The sequence below is a fragment of the Rhinopithecus roxellana genome, chromosome 19 (genome assembly GCF_007565055.1).
Source record: "Rhinopithecus roxellana isolate Shanxi Qingling chromosome 19, ASM756505v1, whole genome shotgun sequence".
Classification (NCBI taxonomy): domain Eukaryota; kingdom Metazoa; phylum Chordata; class Mammalia; order Primates; family Cercopithecidae; genus Rhinopithecus; species Rhinopithecus roxellana.
In genome coordinates this window covers 59,451,365-59,465,441 of record NC_044567.1, presented here as the reverse complement: position 1 = coordinate 59,465,441, position 14,077 = coordinate 59,451,365, and the positions used below count along the sequence as shown (strand labels likewise).

Here is a 14,077-nt window from a genome sequence, read left to right as displayed (position 1 = left end):
ATCCCTGCCTTTGACGTTCACCTTGGCCTCAGTTTTTCTCTTACCTGGAAGCGGGAGAGGAGTTGATTGTGAGTTCAGAGTGGAAATGGTGGCCAATCCAGACCCTGCACTGCCACTGACTCTCCGGGAATGTCAGCACCAGTGAAAGCCAGGATTCTAGGGCCAGACCTGAGCTTGCCTGTAGCCTGGGACTTGAATGGGGGAAAACTTGGGCACAGTGGCAAGTGAAAAATCAAGTCTGTGCTTCAGGAGCATCTAGAAACGCCCTGTCTACCTTCTACCCTCCCCAATCCCATTTACCCAGGTGCCTCCTGTTACTTCCAATACTAATGACTTCTTTTATTTTTTCTGAGACAGAGTCTCACTCTGTTGCCCAGGCTGGAGTGCAGTGACACAATCTCAGCTCACTGCAACCTCTGCCTCCCAAGTCCAAGCAATTCTCATACCTCCCCTCCCTAGTAGCTGGGACTACAGGTGTGCACCACCACACCCACCTATTTTTTTTGTATTTTCAGTAGAGATGGGGTTTTGCCATGTTGGCCAGTCTGGTCTCGAACTCCTGACCTCAGCGGTGGGATTACAGGCATGAGCCACCATGCCCAACCTGATGCCTTCTTTTTTTGACAATTTCCTCTCCAACAATCCCACGGTGGCCACAGGGAAACCTGGCCCAGGAGATTCCAATGTTCTTGGCTTCCTCTCCTGTCACAGCCTCAGTGATTTTGTGATTTCACCTTGCTTCTCAGCGCTTGTTTTTATCAAAAGGGTTGGTTAGTCACAATAGCTGTTAACAGGTGCAACAAGGCATAGAAGACCTGTTAGGGGTTGAATTGTTCCACCCCCCCAACTCCAGAATATTAATATATTGCAGTCCTAATCTTCAGGACTTCCAAGAACATAACCTTATTTGGAAATAGGGTTGTTGAAGATGTCATTGGTTAAGATGAGGTCATACTGGATCAGGGTGGGCCCCTTATCCAGTATGACTGGCATCCTTGTGGAAACACCACAGTGTGAAGAGACAGAGATTCACGCAGAGGGAAAACTATGTGAAAAGATACACGGAGAAGACCGTGTAAAAGGTGGAGGATGAAGGTAAGGCAGCTGCAAGCCAAGGAACACCTAAGACAGCCAGTGACAACCAGGTCTCAGAGAGGCACGGGGCAGATTCTCCCTCACGGCCCCTAGAAGCAAGCAACCCTGCTGACCCCTTGATTTCGGACCTCTCGTCTCCAGAACTGGGGCCCAGCTGGGATAGCCTGACTCTAGGGCTACCAAGGTTTGCCATCCTGGGCGGCATGCAGGGCTGGTGTGACCCACCTTATGCACAAAGGCCAGAATAGACCTAGCGGCATTGACAATAGGACCGGAATGTCAGCTTTGTCTGTGAAGGAAGGGTGCAAGGGAGGACAGCTGTGGTGGGCAAACCCCAACCGTTTCCATTCTTGTTTAACTTTTGTCCTGACTACGACAGGACTACGTAGCGGAACTACGACTCCCAGGAAGCCGTTCGGCCTCCCCCGCCCCCTCCCTACGCACCCCGCTCCGCCCCGCCCCGTCGCGGGTCCGCCTGGTATATAAGGGCCGAATGGCCCGGCCGGCTACAGAGCGCGCAGCCGGCGCGGGTGCGCGGTACGGAGCGGGTAGCCTGAGGACCGGGCCACCGAGGCTGGCATTTCTTGTTCTGCGCTTCTGCCCAAGGACCCTATGCTAGGCAGGCGCCCACCGTAAGCCTCCCAGGCCTTGTGAACCTACAAACCCAAGTCGGAGAGACGATCCGCCTTCGGCGCTTTCCGGCTTGGCAGAGGGGTTTTCCTGGCGGGGATCTTTGGTTTGCGCTGGCGATGCGTGGGGAAGAAAGGCGAGGAGCGGCGTCCAGGCTGGGTGCTGTCCCAGCGCGAGGAGGCGGGATGCGCTCGCGGGGTCCGCGGGGCATCTGGTCCCCGCCGGCGTCGCGCGCCCACCCTTGGGGAAGAGAATGCGGCCGCTTGGGGACCCCCGCCCCCGACCTCCTCCAGTCTGGAGCGCAGAGGACAGGGTCAGGACCAGGCGCTTTGGCCTTGGATGGAAAGTGGGGAATTGGGTGGGGGGCTGCGGATCCCTTAACGTGGATTACTTGGTGTGTATCAGCTGGGCTCAGAAGACCCAGGACCTCCTCTCCGTCCGTGGATTGATTGGTTCTACTTAACAGCTGGGTCGCCAAGTTGGAGGTAAGTTTCCCTGCGGTTCGGGGAAGGGATCTGATTTACTTTCTTTTCTTTCTTTTTTTCCTCCGCGTCGTTTTCCGAAGGTCCCGAGATTCTGGGTTGAAATTTTTGTTCTTGCAATTGACATCTTCTTGGAGGTCATTTTAGTCATCCCCCTGCCTCCAAGCGGAGCTGATTTGCCTGGGACACGGTGGTCAGCGACCACCCCATCCTGGGCGTTCTCGGCCGTCGTCCTTCTGCCTCTAGCGCTGCCGAGCCTTGGCTGCCTGGAGGGACCGAACCTCAGCTGGGGTAGACGCCCGCGCGTCCTCGGCGAACCCGCTCGGCCCCTTGTACTTGCCTTAAAGCCTGGGCACCCTCCGGGCTCCGTTACTTCGGGAGCGGTGCCGCCTCCGTGAGCTCCTGGCGTCCGCCCACTGGCGACCTGGGACGCTGCTGGGGCGCAGCGCTTGGAGAACGCGACGCGGCCAAGCCCCTCTCACCGTTGGGGTTGGGGGGTGAGCGGGGCATTTGGCGAGCAGCTTTCGGGCGAGGACTGGGCCACCCGTCAGGCGGACGCGGGGATGCATTTGGCCAGGGTGTGAACGGGCTTTCTGAATAAGTGGGAGGTGGCAGGAATTCAGTCCAGTGAGCCCACTCGCCACCTCCCCTTTCTGGCGCAACTTGCTAGTGGAAGTGGTTTCTTGGCCAGTGTGGGGAGAGGGCTTACGTCTTGAGTCCGGAACGGAAAGCACACCGCTTCTGTATCCATAGCTTCCTCCTGCCCTTATTCTTTTGTGTCTGCCCTGTTTGGGGGCAGTGCGGTGCCTGTCACTGAGTGGGCACTGAATAGATGTTTGTTGAATGAATGAATGAGCGACTCCGCCCTTGGCGTGCAGATTAACCAGGGTCCTCCTTTTCCTTCTCCCTCCTTGGTACTTGTCCTCACCTCCAGGACCTATCCAGGGTTCCTGAGGATGCTTTCCCAGAGGTGGGATTCCCTCCTCCGCCCCTCAACCCTCTCCTGTAGCCTGTAGGTTCTCATTTAGAACCTGTGGGTGATCCATTTCCCAGCCAGTCCCTTCTGCATAGAAATCTAGACGCTGTCAGGGATCACTCTTGGTCAGCGCTCAGGGTCCCAGTGTCTCCAGTGAGCACTGCTCCAGGAGCAAGAGAAGGTAAAGCAGCACTGGAAGAAGAAAAGGCAGTGCATAATGGCACGACCTCCTACCCGGGGAGCTGGGGCCCTCAGTGCCCCTGGCCCCATGCAGGTCCTGGAACTGCCCAGGTTGACGCAGCACCTTCCCTGCGGCCCTTCCCCACCCTCTGCTCCCACCCCAGTTCTGTGCTCAGACTGACCAGGGAGAGGAAAAGTTGAAACCTTCAGGCAAACTGATAATCAACCCCACCACCCCTCCTCCCTGTCTGATTTTAAAAAGTAATCTATGCTCTTTCTCTTTCTTTTATAGAAAACTACACAAAAGTGCCCAAAGCAGGAAAAACATCTAATTCACACTGTAATGCTGGCAATTTGATCTGTTTCCTCACTGGTGAAATCCTGCAAAATATACAACCTTTTCTCCTCCTCTTTTTTTGTGTAATTTTATTTGAACATTTCCCCCATGTCACGACGGCATGGTAACTGTATTCTGCTGCAGGCATTGACTCATACTTTGCTTGACAAATTCCCTATTGTTGGACACTAAGTTGTTTCCAAATTTTTACCCTTAAAAGTAATACAGTGAGCATTTTTTGTACATAAAGATTTGTCCACATTTCGTATTATTTTCTTTGGAAAATTCCCAGAAATTGCTATATTTGCTTTAAGCTAGAGTTATGTCTAAAGCAAAGGAATAACTCTGTTTCTGGACATTGTTGAGATGGGCTTGGATGAAAAGATGCCACTTACCCATCAGATAATACGGCATCTTGGAGCAGGGACGCAGAAGCGGCACAGAGTGACTGGCTGCTGAGCAAATGTTTTGTTTTGTTTCTTTTTGTATCAAAGAATTGATCAGCATTGGTATGAGAATAACTTAAAATTTGCCATCGGGATTATGATGTACATTTTTTTAAGCAATACCATAAAGTAAGATATATCAGGCAGCTAGATTTAACATGCTGTCTTTTTTAAAAAATTAACTTTTGATTCTGACATAAATCTAGATTTGCAGGAGTTACAAAAATAATGCCAAAGGCTCCACTATATCCTTTACCCCGCTTCCCCAAATGCTAACGTCTGATATATCCATGGTGCAATGATCAGACCTGGGACACTGACATTGACACACACTTTTAACTAATCTACAGGCCTTATTCAGATTTCTCCATTTGTCCCACTCATGTCTTTTTTCTGGTCCAGGATCCAATTTGGGATCCTATAATGGGACCTTGTAAAAAGCGGGAACCTAGAGTGGGACAGAAGACAGGCTTTGTTCAGGAGGAGGTTTGAAATTGGGGCGTCATTTCCATTTTCCTCCCCAAGTGAATTTGCCCTTCCTCTACTGACGGTAGCAGAGCTGTATCAGGCTTCCAGGGCCTATGGGAGCCTGCCCATAAGTGGGGAAAGCATCTCTGTGTACCCCCTCCCTCCTTTCCTCTCCCCAAACCTACAGCGGGAATGTGTGTGTCATTGAGTGAAATTGGGTTATTACCCAGTCTGCCCTGACACGTCTTCTGGGGGGTAGACAGTTGCCATCCGGTGTGCGTGAGAGCAAGCTGCTGAGCCGCTGAATCCGTAGTTGACAAGTACACCGTGCAATGCCTGTGTGGGTGACTCATGCCGGCTGCAGTAGCAGGTGTGTCGGGAGCTAAACGTGCAGACCCAGCAGGTACAGCATTTCCTGATTATCTGAACACATTGGAAGGAACACGTATTTCTGCTCTGAACTCAGAACAGATTTAGGGTATTGTTAGGCAATTTTGGGCTAGGAAGTGATTCTCCTTTTCTTTAAGGGACTTTCTTCCAGGAGAAGATTTGGGGTGAGGAGAGCTAGCCCAAAGGGATTTTTGGAGGTGGCTGATATGGATGGAGGCTAGCCCAGGTTCTTTGCGTAAGAGTCCACTTGTGTGAATTTGAAGAAACCCAGGAAAGGGTCTCTTCTCCTGTCCTTACAATAAAGCCACCGCATGGTCAGCCAGGAACGCATGCGTGAATTGAGGCTGTCTGCTTTGAGTATCACTGTCTGTTTTCTGACTTGGAATGGTTGCCTGCAGTTGAGCGAAGGCGATGTTTGTTTGGGATAAGGAAGTTTTGCTGTTACTTAAATCTCAACAAAACATTTCTGTTTTCTAGACAGAGTTTCTGTGTTGATGTTAGGGTCTGGTTGCCGAGACTTGATTTTTCTTTTCCTTTTTGAAATACTCCCAGCCTTCCTACCGTAGCTTGTAAACTGAAGGATATCCATGTCTTTCTCTCTCCTTGTGAACTGGTACAGACGTTTTCTGTAACTAGCCAGCTCCAATGAGGATCATAACAAGAAGGCTTGCGGGGAGAGGGGTTGCGGGTGTTGTGACTAAACAGTTCTGGAAGGCACCTCTGTCTACACCTGCCTGTCCCTGTCCTCAGCGTCTCCTGGTAGGTCCTCCCTATTCAGACGCTGCAGCTTTTCTAGAATCTACTCCAGTGCAGTACAGACTGTTCATGTTGAGATTGCCCCACCTGTCCCCTGGTGTTCAAATTGTGGTTTGAATAAGAATGAATTGAGGCCGGGCACGGTGGCTCAAGCCTGTAATCCCAGCACTTTGGGAGGCCGAGATGGGTGGATCACGAGGTCAGGAGATCAAGACCATCCTGGCTAACACGGTGAAACCCCGTCTCTACTAAAAAATACAAAAAAAAAAAAAAAAAAAAAAAACTAGCTGGGCGAGGTGGCGGGCACATGTAGTCCCAGCTACTCCGGAGGCTGAGGCGGGAGAATGGCGTAAACCCGGGAGGCGGAGCTTGCAGTGAGCTGAGATCCGGCCACTGCACTCCAGCCTGGGCCAGACTCCGTCTCAAAAAAAAAAAAAAAAAAAAAAAAAAGAATGAATTGTTTGCGGAACGTGTTAAAAATGAATATTCTTAGCACCCACCCCTGTCCGGCCCCTCACCTTTAGTGCTTAGGGGTCTGCATTTTCAACAAGCCACCCCGGCCATTCTGACACGAACACTTTAAGAAACAGGAAGTTGACTGACTTCTTGGCCAGATAAAGCCTTAATTGAACCTCTTCCCACTGAAGCTTACCCAACTACAGTGTTTTCTTCTTTCTCCTCCTCCTCCAGGAAGCCCTTCTGGTTTACCTCCACTGGTCTGGGCCCCCGCATGTACTTATTTGGTTTGCTGGTACAGGTTTTTACATAGGAGCCTTGAAATCAGATGCCCTTTATACTTGGTTAAGACAGGAGTGGCTGCATTTGGGTGAATGATAAAGGAACTACAGCTCTGGGCATTTTCTCCTGTCAGGTAGGCAAGGTCTTTGGGAGCTTGGAGCGTGCCCCTGACCAGGCAGCATCCTGGCACATTTGTTTGTGTATCCACACAGACCACTGCCGCTTCTGTCTGTGGCCACCATTGTTCTAGACAATGTCACTGTCATCATGGAGCTGGTTGGGGTCCTCCACACCAAGTTAGCATCCCCTGTTCACGTGATTGATGCACCCAGCTCGCTTCACAAGAGGACGGGAATGATCCTGGATGAATTCTTTTCAACTATGTCATTGGCGAAAGACCCCCTGTTCAAAGTCGGCTGGGTGTTCCTGCTTTACAGACGAGGTCTGTGCCTGGAAAAACATTTATACAAAACCAATCTTGGTTGATCACATGATATCCAAAAGGCCCGAAGGAATCGTGCAACCTAGAAGAATGCTGAAGTGGCAAGTTTCTGCCCAAGAATTCTTTTTGTAATGTGAATCATCATCACCTCCTCCCATATTTGGTTTGTTGGTACAGGTTTTTGCATGGACGTCTGGAAACCAGGTGCCTTTGTATGTGATTAAACAGACGTGGCTTCATTTAGGGGTATGATCGAGACTGCAGTTCTGGAGCTGCAGAAATCAACCAGACCTTCCGACTCCCAGGTCTGTGAGGCTCCCCCGTGGTTTGGAAGATGCAGATTGTTAGGGTCCAGTTTTAACGATTTACAGACTCACCTCGTTTGCTTCAAAAGTGGTCATTTTACTTTAGCAATTTACTTTTTTGTTGTTGTTTACTGGACTGGGAAGTCCCAGTAGGACAGGCCAGGAAAGACCATGCCTGCCGCCCAGCAGTGCCTTCTGATGATTGAGTTGGGATTTCAGGGCATGCTTTTTGAGCTAGCCATGGAGTATTCCTTCTCTAATGATAGGTGTATTTCAAATCATTTACCTATGGACTTCCTCTTACCTTAATTCTACAAATATTGAGTGCCTGCTGGATGCTTTTTTAGGCATTGGTGCAACCTCTTTGGTTCTTCAGCATGTGGGCTCTGGTGGTCTTAGGGCCCCATCGGAAGCTGACTTGAAGATTTAGCAGCCTGTGTGGAAGCGGGGGTTCTATTGCACTTTACAAAGTGAAAGGAAGGTGTCTGAGGTGCTGGTCTTTGGGGACAATTTCAACTATGTGAGAAAAACCTTTACTGAGCTTTAAGTGACAATGATGGTTTCTGCAGTTATGCCTTCTTCACTTAACTACTTGAAAACTTTTAAACCATTTTTACTTTTCTCTCTCTTTTTTTTTTTTTGAGATAGGGTCTTGCTATGTTGCCTAGACTGGAGTGCAGTGGTATGATCTCAGCTCACTGCAACCTCCATCTCCCGGGTTTAAGCCATCCTCCCACTTCAGCCTCCTGAGTAGCTGGGACTACATGCATCCACCACCATGCCCAGCTAATTTTTGTATTTTTTGTAGATATGAGGTTTTGCCATGTCTCCTAGGCTGGTCTTGAACTCCTGAGCTCCAGCAATCCACCAGCCTCAGCCTCCCAAAGTACTGGGATTATAGGCATGAGCCACTGCACCTGGCCCACCATTTTTATTATGATAAAATATACACGACATAAAAGTTACCATCTTAACCACTTTAACATACACAGTTCTATGGTATTTGGTACATTCACATTGTTCTGCAACCATCACCACCTATTTCCAGAAAGTTTTTCTTCCCAAACTAAAACTCTGTACCCATTAAACACAAACTCCCCATTCCCCGATTCCTCCCAGCCCCGGTCAACCACTGTTCTACTTTCTGTCTCTATGAATTTGGCTACTCTGGGTATCTGATAGAAGTGGATCATATAGTATTTGTCCTTTTGTGCCTGGCTCATTTCTTTAGCCTACTTTCTTCAAGGTTCATCCATGTTATAGCATATGTCAGGATTTTCTTTTTAAGGCTGAATAATATTGCATTGTATATTTATATTGCATTTTGTTTAACCCCATCTCTACTAAAAATACAAGTGTCTGTGGACACTTGGGTAGCTTCTACGTTTTGGCCATTGTGAATAATGTTGCTAGGAACACAGGTGTGCAGTGATCTGTTCAGGTCTCTGTTTTCAGTGCTTTTAGGGATATACTTAGAAGTGAAATTGTTGGACCATATGGTAATTCTATTTTTCATATTTCAAAGAACAACCATACTGTCTTTTTTGTTAATTTTTAATTTTAACTTAAAAAATTTTTTTGAGACCAAGTTTCACTCTTGTTGCCCAGGCTGGAGTGCAATGGCATGGTCTCAGCTCACTGCAACCTCTGCCTCCTGGATTCAAGTGATTCTCCTGCCTCAGCCTCCCGAGTAGCTGGGATTACAGGTGACTGCCATCACACCCGGCTAATTTTTGTAATTTTAGTAGAGATGGGGTTTCACCATGTTGGTCAGGCTGGTCTTGAACTCCTGACCTTAGGTGATCCACCTGCCTTGGCCTCCCAAGGTGCTGGGATTACAGGTGTGAGCCACTGCGCCAAGCCTGCTGTACTCTCTTCTATAACATCTGTATCATTTCACATCCCCACTAATGGTACACAAAGTTTCCATTTTCTTGCGAAGACTTGTTTTCTTATTCTATTATTATTATATTATATTATTATTTTTAAGAATAGCTATCCTAATGTGTGTGAAGTGCTTTTTGCTTTAAGAAAGCCATCTTCATGAAGACTGAAGTGCCCGGGAAAGTGAGGAGCAGTGGGGGTGGCGCCCAGCTCTGGATCTGCCACAGTTATTCTTTCTAAATGAAAAGGTTTGATGACCCAGCACGTTCCTTAGGCCCTGATTCTTTGAACTGGAGTTTTCCAATTGCTTTTGTGCCCATATCCCATTGATAGTACCTTCGACCTGGTGAAATGATCAGGTGTCATCCTGTTTTACAGGAGGGGCATTAAAGCACCAGTCAGTGAAATGATGTGGATAGATACTGACCCTGCGGACCGGCCCTCACACTCTAACTCCTGATCTGGCACACATGGTGAAAAGTGAGTGTTTTGGAAGTGTTGGTGTGGAGACGAAGGGCCTGGAGGATAGAGACTGGATTCACTGTTTAGGAGAATTCTAGAGTGAATCCTCTCTGCTGCTTGCCCTGGGGAGTCACGCTTTCGTATGTATTTGCTGGAAGTGGACTTTTTTTTTTTTTTTTTTAAGGTAGAGAACACTTTTCTGCACAGTTTGAGCTGCTTAAGAAGTGCCTTTTGAGGTTGGGTGCGGTGGCTCACTCCTGTAATCCCAGCACTTTGGGAGGTGGAGGCCGGCGGATCAGGAGGTCAGGAGATCGAGACCATCCTGACTAACATGGTGAAACCCCGTCTCTACTAAAAGTACAAAAAATTAGCCGGGCGTGGTGGCGGGCACCTGTAATCCCAGCTATTCAGGAAACTGAGGCAGGAGAATGGCGTGAACCTGGGAGGCAGAGCTTGCAGTGAGCAGAGATCGCACCACTGCACTCCAGCCTGGGCCACAGAGCGAGACTCCGTCTCAAAAAAAAAAAAAAAGTGCCTTTTGAGCATCATGGTGGATGTCTGTGGTTTTATTCCCCAGGCTAAGTCTGAGCCCCCAAGGCTCCTGTGGGTTCTGGTTTGTGATTGGCTCCTCCATGCCCCATGCGCATGTCCAGCCACCAGGTGGATTAGGCGTTTGTAGTAAGTGATTTCACTGACCCTGGGGGACAGATGGTAGACAATGTTTGATCCCAGCCTTTGCAGGGCTCTACCCCCTCACAGCCTCAGCACCTTCTCTGCATGGGACGAGAAAGTGGCCTTGTCACCCCAGAGCCACCAAAAATGTGGCTGTTTTCCATTTTAACTTTTTGACGGTGATATTTCCTTTTATTTTTAAAAATTAAGCAGTGGCTGGGCGTGGTGGTTTGCTCCTGTAATCCCAGCACTTTGGGAGGCCAAGGTGGGAGGATCGCTTGAGCCTAGGAGGTCTAGACTGTGGTGAGCTATGATTATCCCACTGCCCTCCAGCCTGGGTGACAGAGCAAGACCCTGTCTCTAAAAAAAAAAAAAAAAAAAAAAAAAAGAATAAAAAAAATTAAACGTCAAGAAGCAAAGCTGTTGTTCCTGAAGTTGGGGTGACAGAGCAGCGTCGCCCCTGCCTGGAGGCTTTCTTCTCTCTGGGAGGGGTGGGGGTGTCCCCCCAGGACCCATTCTCCATGACCCCAGAACATGACCTCTTCTCTATGATTCCTGACTGTGACCCCTCCTCCTTTGGTTTCAGACCAAACTTCTTTAGAGGACCCAGGACTAAGCTGAGGGAGGTTTTTCTGAACCTCAGGGAATCTGTGGCCACTGGCAAGCCAGCGGGAAATTCAGGTGTTTGGGTTTTTAATTAAATTTCTAAGTGGAGACCAGGAATGCGGTTAACCAAGGAGCTGAGGTGGTCTGGGTGTCTCATTCCACCCTGACTGCTGGGCTGTTTGGGCTTTCCTGGAACTGCTTTCCTCATCACCTTCGCTGCCTTCTTTTTCTGCTGTCCCCCCATTCCTTGCTCGCACCGTTGTGATTGAACCTGAATGGTTTCCTCAAACCTTTCTGTGGGGTCTTATCATCCTGGGCATCTGTTTGTCAGGTACCAACTTGCGGGGAGGATGCCCATATGCCTGCAGTCAAGGTTCACCGCTCAAACTGGCCATTGGGTGATGCTGCTTGTCGCCCAAATAATGACCCGGCCCAGTGGCCCAATTCCTTGTACCAACCCTGTGTAAGGATTCAACAGATATGATCCCTGTATTAGTCCATTCTTATGCTGTTAATAAAGACATACCTGGGACTGAGTAATTTATAAAGAAAAGAGGTTTAATTGACTCACAGTTCCACATGGCTGGGGAGGCCTCACAATCATGGCGGAAGGCAAAGGAGGAACAAGTCACGTCTTACATGGCGGCCAGGAAAGACAGAACTTGTGCAGGGGAACTCCTCTTTATAAAATCATCAGATCTTCTGAGATGTATTCACTATCATGAGAACAGCATGGGAAAGACCTGCCCCCATGATTCAATTACCTTTCACTTGGTCCCTCCCATGACATGTGGGAATTGTGAGAGCTACAATTCAAGATGAGATTTGGGTGAGGACACAGCCAAACCCCATCAGTTTCCAACCAGCCCCTGCTGCCTGTCAGCAGGGCAATGTCCAGAAAGAGAGGCAGCCTTGCAGCAGGCTCAGAGAACGTGGTTCCAGAGTCTTTACTTCCCTTAATCCTCAGAGCCCTGGGATGTTATGATCTCCGGCATTTGAGGCTTAGAGGCATGAAGGAATATCCTTAAGGTCTCATAGCTTTGAAGGATGGAGCCACAGTTCAAAATCAGGTCTTGGCCCAGGCCCATCACTGGACCCCTGTCCTGCGCCAGTGCCAAGTGTCTGTATGACTTTGCACACATCCCTGGGCCTCTGTCTGTGGGCCCAATTCCTCATCCACAAAAGGAAGAGTATTTTTAGGTTGGTCATTTTTGTTGGAGGTTACAGAGAAACCAACTGTATCCAATTTAAAACAATGGATGTTTTGGTTGTTCACATAACTGAGAAGTGTGGGGTTGTGCTTTTGGGGTGATTTGTAGGCTCGGTCTCTCTCTCTTTTCATTCTCTCCCCCTCTGTATACAGTTTCATTCTCAGGTTTACTTTTCTCATCTGGGCAGGCCTCCTGACTCTACAGATCCAGAGGGAGAGAATGGCATTGTGGTGGCCTTCCTGAGAGCTGACCCTGTAGCAACGCTCACCCCTAGACCCACACCTCTGGCCAGGAGCTGGGGTCGGGGGGACACATTGATTGACTCTCCCCTGGTCATGTGCGTCACATCTAGCTCTGTCGCGAGGTTCCCCAGAGCCGCCAAGATTCTGCATTTTGTTTATCCACTCATTTGTCTGTGGACACTTGGGTAGCTTCTACCTTTTGGCTATTGTGAATAATGTTGCTAGGAACACGTATGTGCAATGATCTGTTCAAGTCTCTGCTTTCAGTGCTTTTAGGGATATACCTAGAAGTAGAATTGTTGGAACATATGGTAATTCTATTTTTCATATGGCCTTTGGGAAGCACAGGTATATGCAGGGCAACACCACCAACTGTTCACTATGAATGAATTGGACTCCTGGGATAATAAACCAGAATGTATGCTTTGGGGGGCAGGGAATTAGTTTTGCTTACCTCTGTATACCTGGTATCTTAGGAGGGTGCTGGGGGCATATTAATACTTAGTAAAAGTTGACAAATGAAAGGACCTCAAAAGTTCTTTCCTCTTCTGAAACTCTGAACCCCAGAGTCTATTTTTACATGGGACATCATCTTGTTCCAACAGGGATCTGGCTCCTGGGTCGCTAAATCCAGCCTTGCAGTTGATCACCCATGACTGGGTTCTCGTTGACCTGCACGAAGAGTTGCTACTGGAATAAAAATTGGGTGCTTAGAATGGCACCTGCTGCCTGATATTTCATCACAGAAAGGGAAAGCCTTTCCCTACTTCTGAGCATCTCTAGACTAATGGTGTTGCTCCCAGTCTACCTTGGGAGGCAAGTTCTGTTCTTCTGGTATGAAAAGCCTGACGATGTGAGCTAGGGGCAATGGATTTGTGCAGACTTCTCACCAGGCTCCTGTGTTTGGCAGCCCAGTGGGGAAGACTGAGAATACAGGGAGGCCAGACAGAGAGCTTGTCCAGAAGCAGCCACACAAGTGGATTTATGTAGAGGGCTCCATTGTGTTCACACATTCATGTGCCAACTTGGAAGCAGATCTTCTGGGTGCTCCATGTTCGAGAGACAGCTTTGATCTCCAGGCTGTTGAGCTCAAGGTGGGAGACTCTGTTTTGCTTACTTTGTTCGCACGTTACACAGGTAGGCTTTGTTTGAGGAGCAGTGACTCACACTCATGGGTTGTGTGAGCTTTGAAAAGAAGCCATGCGGCCCTGGCAGGTGCTCCCAGCTGTCCTCGTTTGCCATTGTCAGAAAAAAATCTTATTGTCATGGCAACAGATTTTTTTTTCTACCTATGGCTTGAGTATGAATAGCCTTTTTTGGTAGGTGATGAAATGAGAGGAGAGGGGGTGGGTATCATGTATTAAAGGTGCCGTATGTCCTGTGGAAGTGTAGTTACTGTTACCCCCACTTAACAGACAAGGATGCTGAGGCTCCCAGAGCTTATGTCGGTTGTCCAAAGTTACCCTGCTGGTCTGAGGCAGAGCTGGAACTTGATCTGCTTCCAACTGGGCACGTGACTGCATCCATCCAGCCTTTAGCTGCAAGCTGGATCCCATTTCTCTTGGAAAGTGCTAGAAGTCACAAATCAAATAGTTTTCACATTACATATTTATTTTGAGACAGAGTCTTACTCTGTTACCCAGGTTGGAGTGCAGTGGCTTGATTGTGGCTCACTGCAGCCTCAACCTCTGGGGTTCAAGCTATCCTCCTTTCTCAGCCTCCTGAGTGGCTGGGACTATAGGCATGCACTACCAC

General features: G+C 48.8%; 1 long non-coding RNA gene across 1 annotated transcript in view; it reads left to right on the top strand.

Moving 5' to 3' along the window:
* The first annotated feature begins 1,565 nt into the window (after positions 1-1,565).
* LOC115894962 overlaps positions 1,566-14,077 on the top strand; it is a 186,971-nt gene continuing 174,459 nt past the window's right edge. The window contains exon 1 of the long non-coding RNA XR_004055178.1: positions 1,566-2,210. This is a non-coding gene — a long non-coding RNA (uncharacterized LOC115894962). The remainder of the gene's footprint in view (positions 2,211-14,077) is intronic.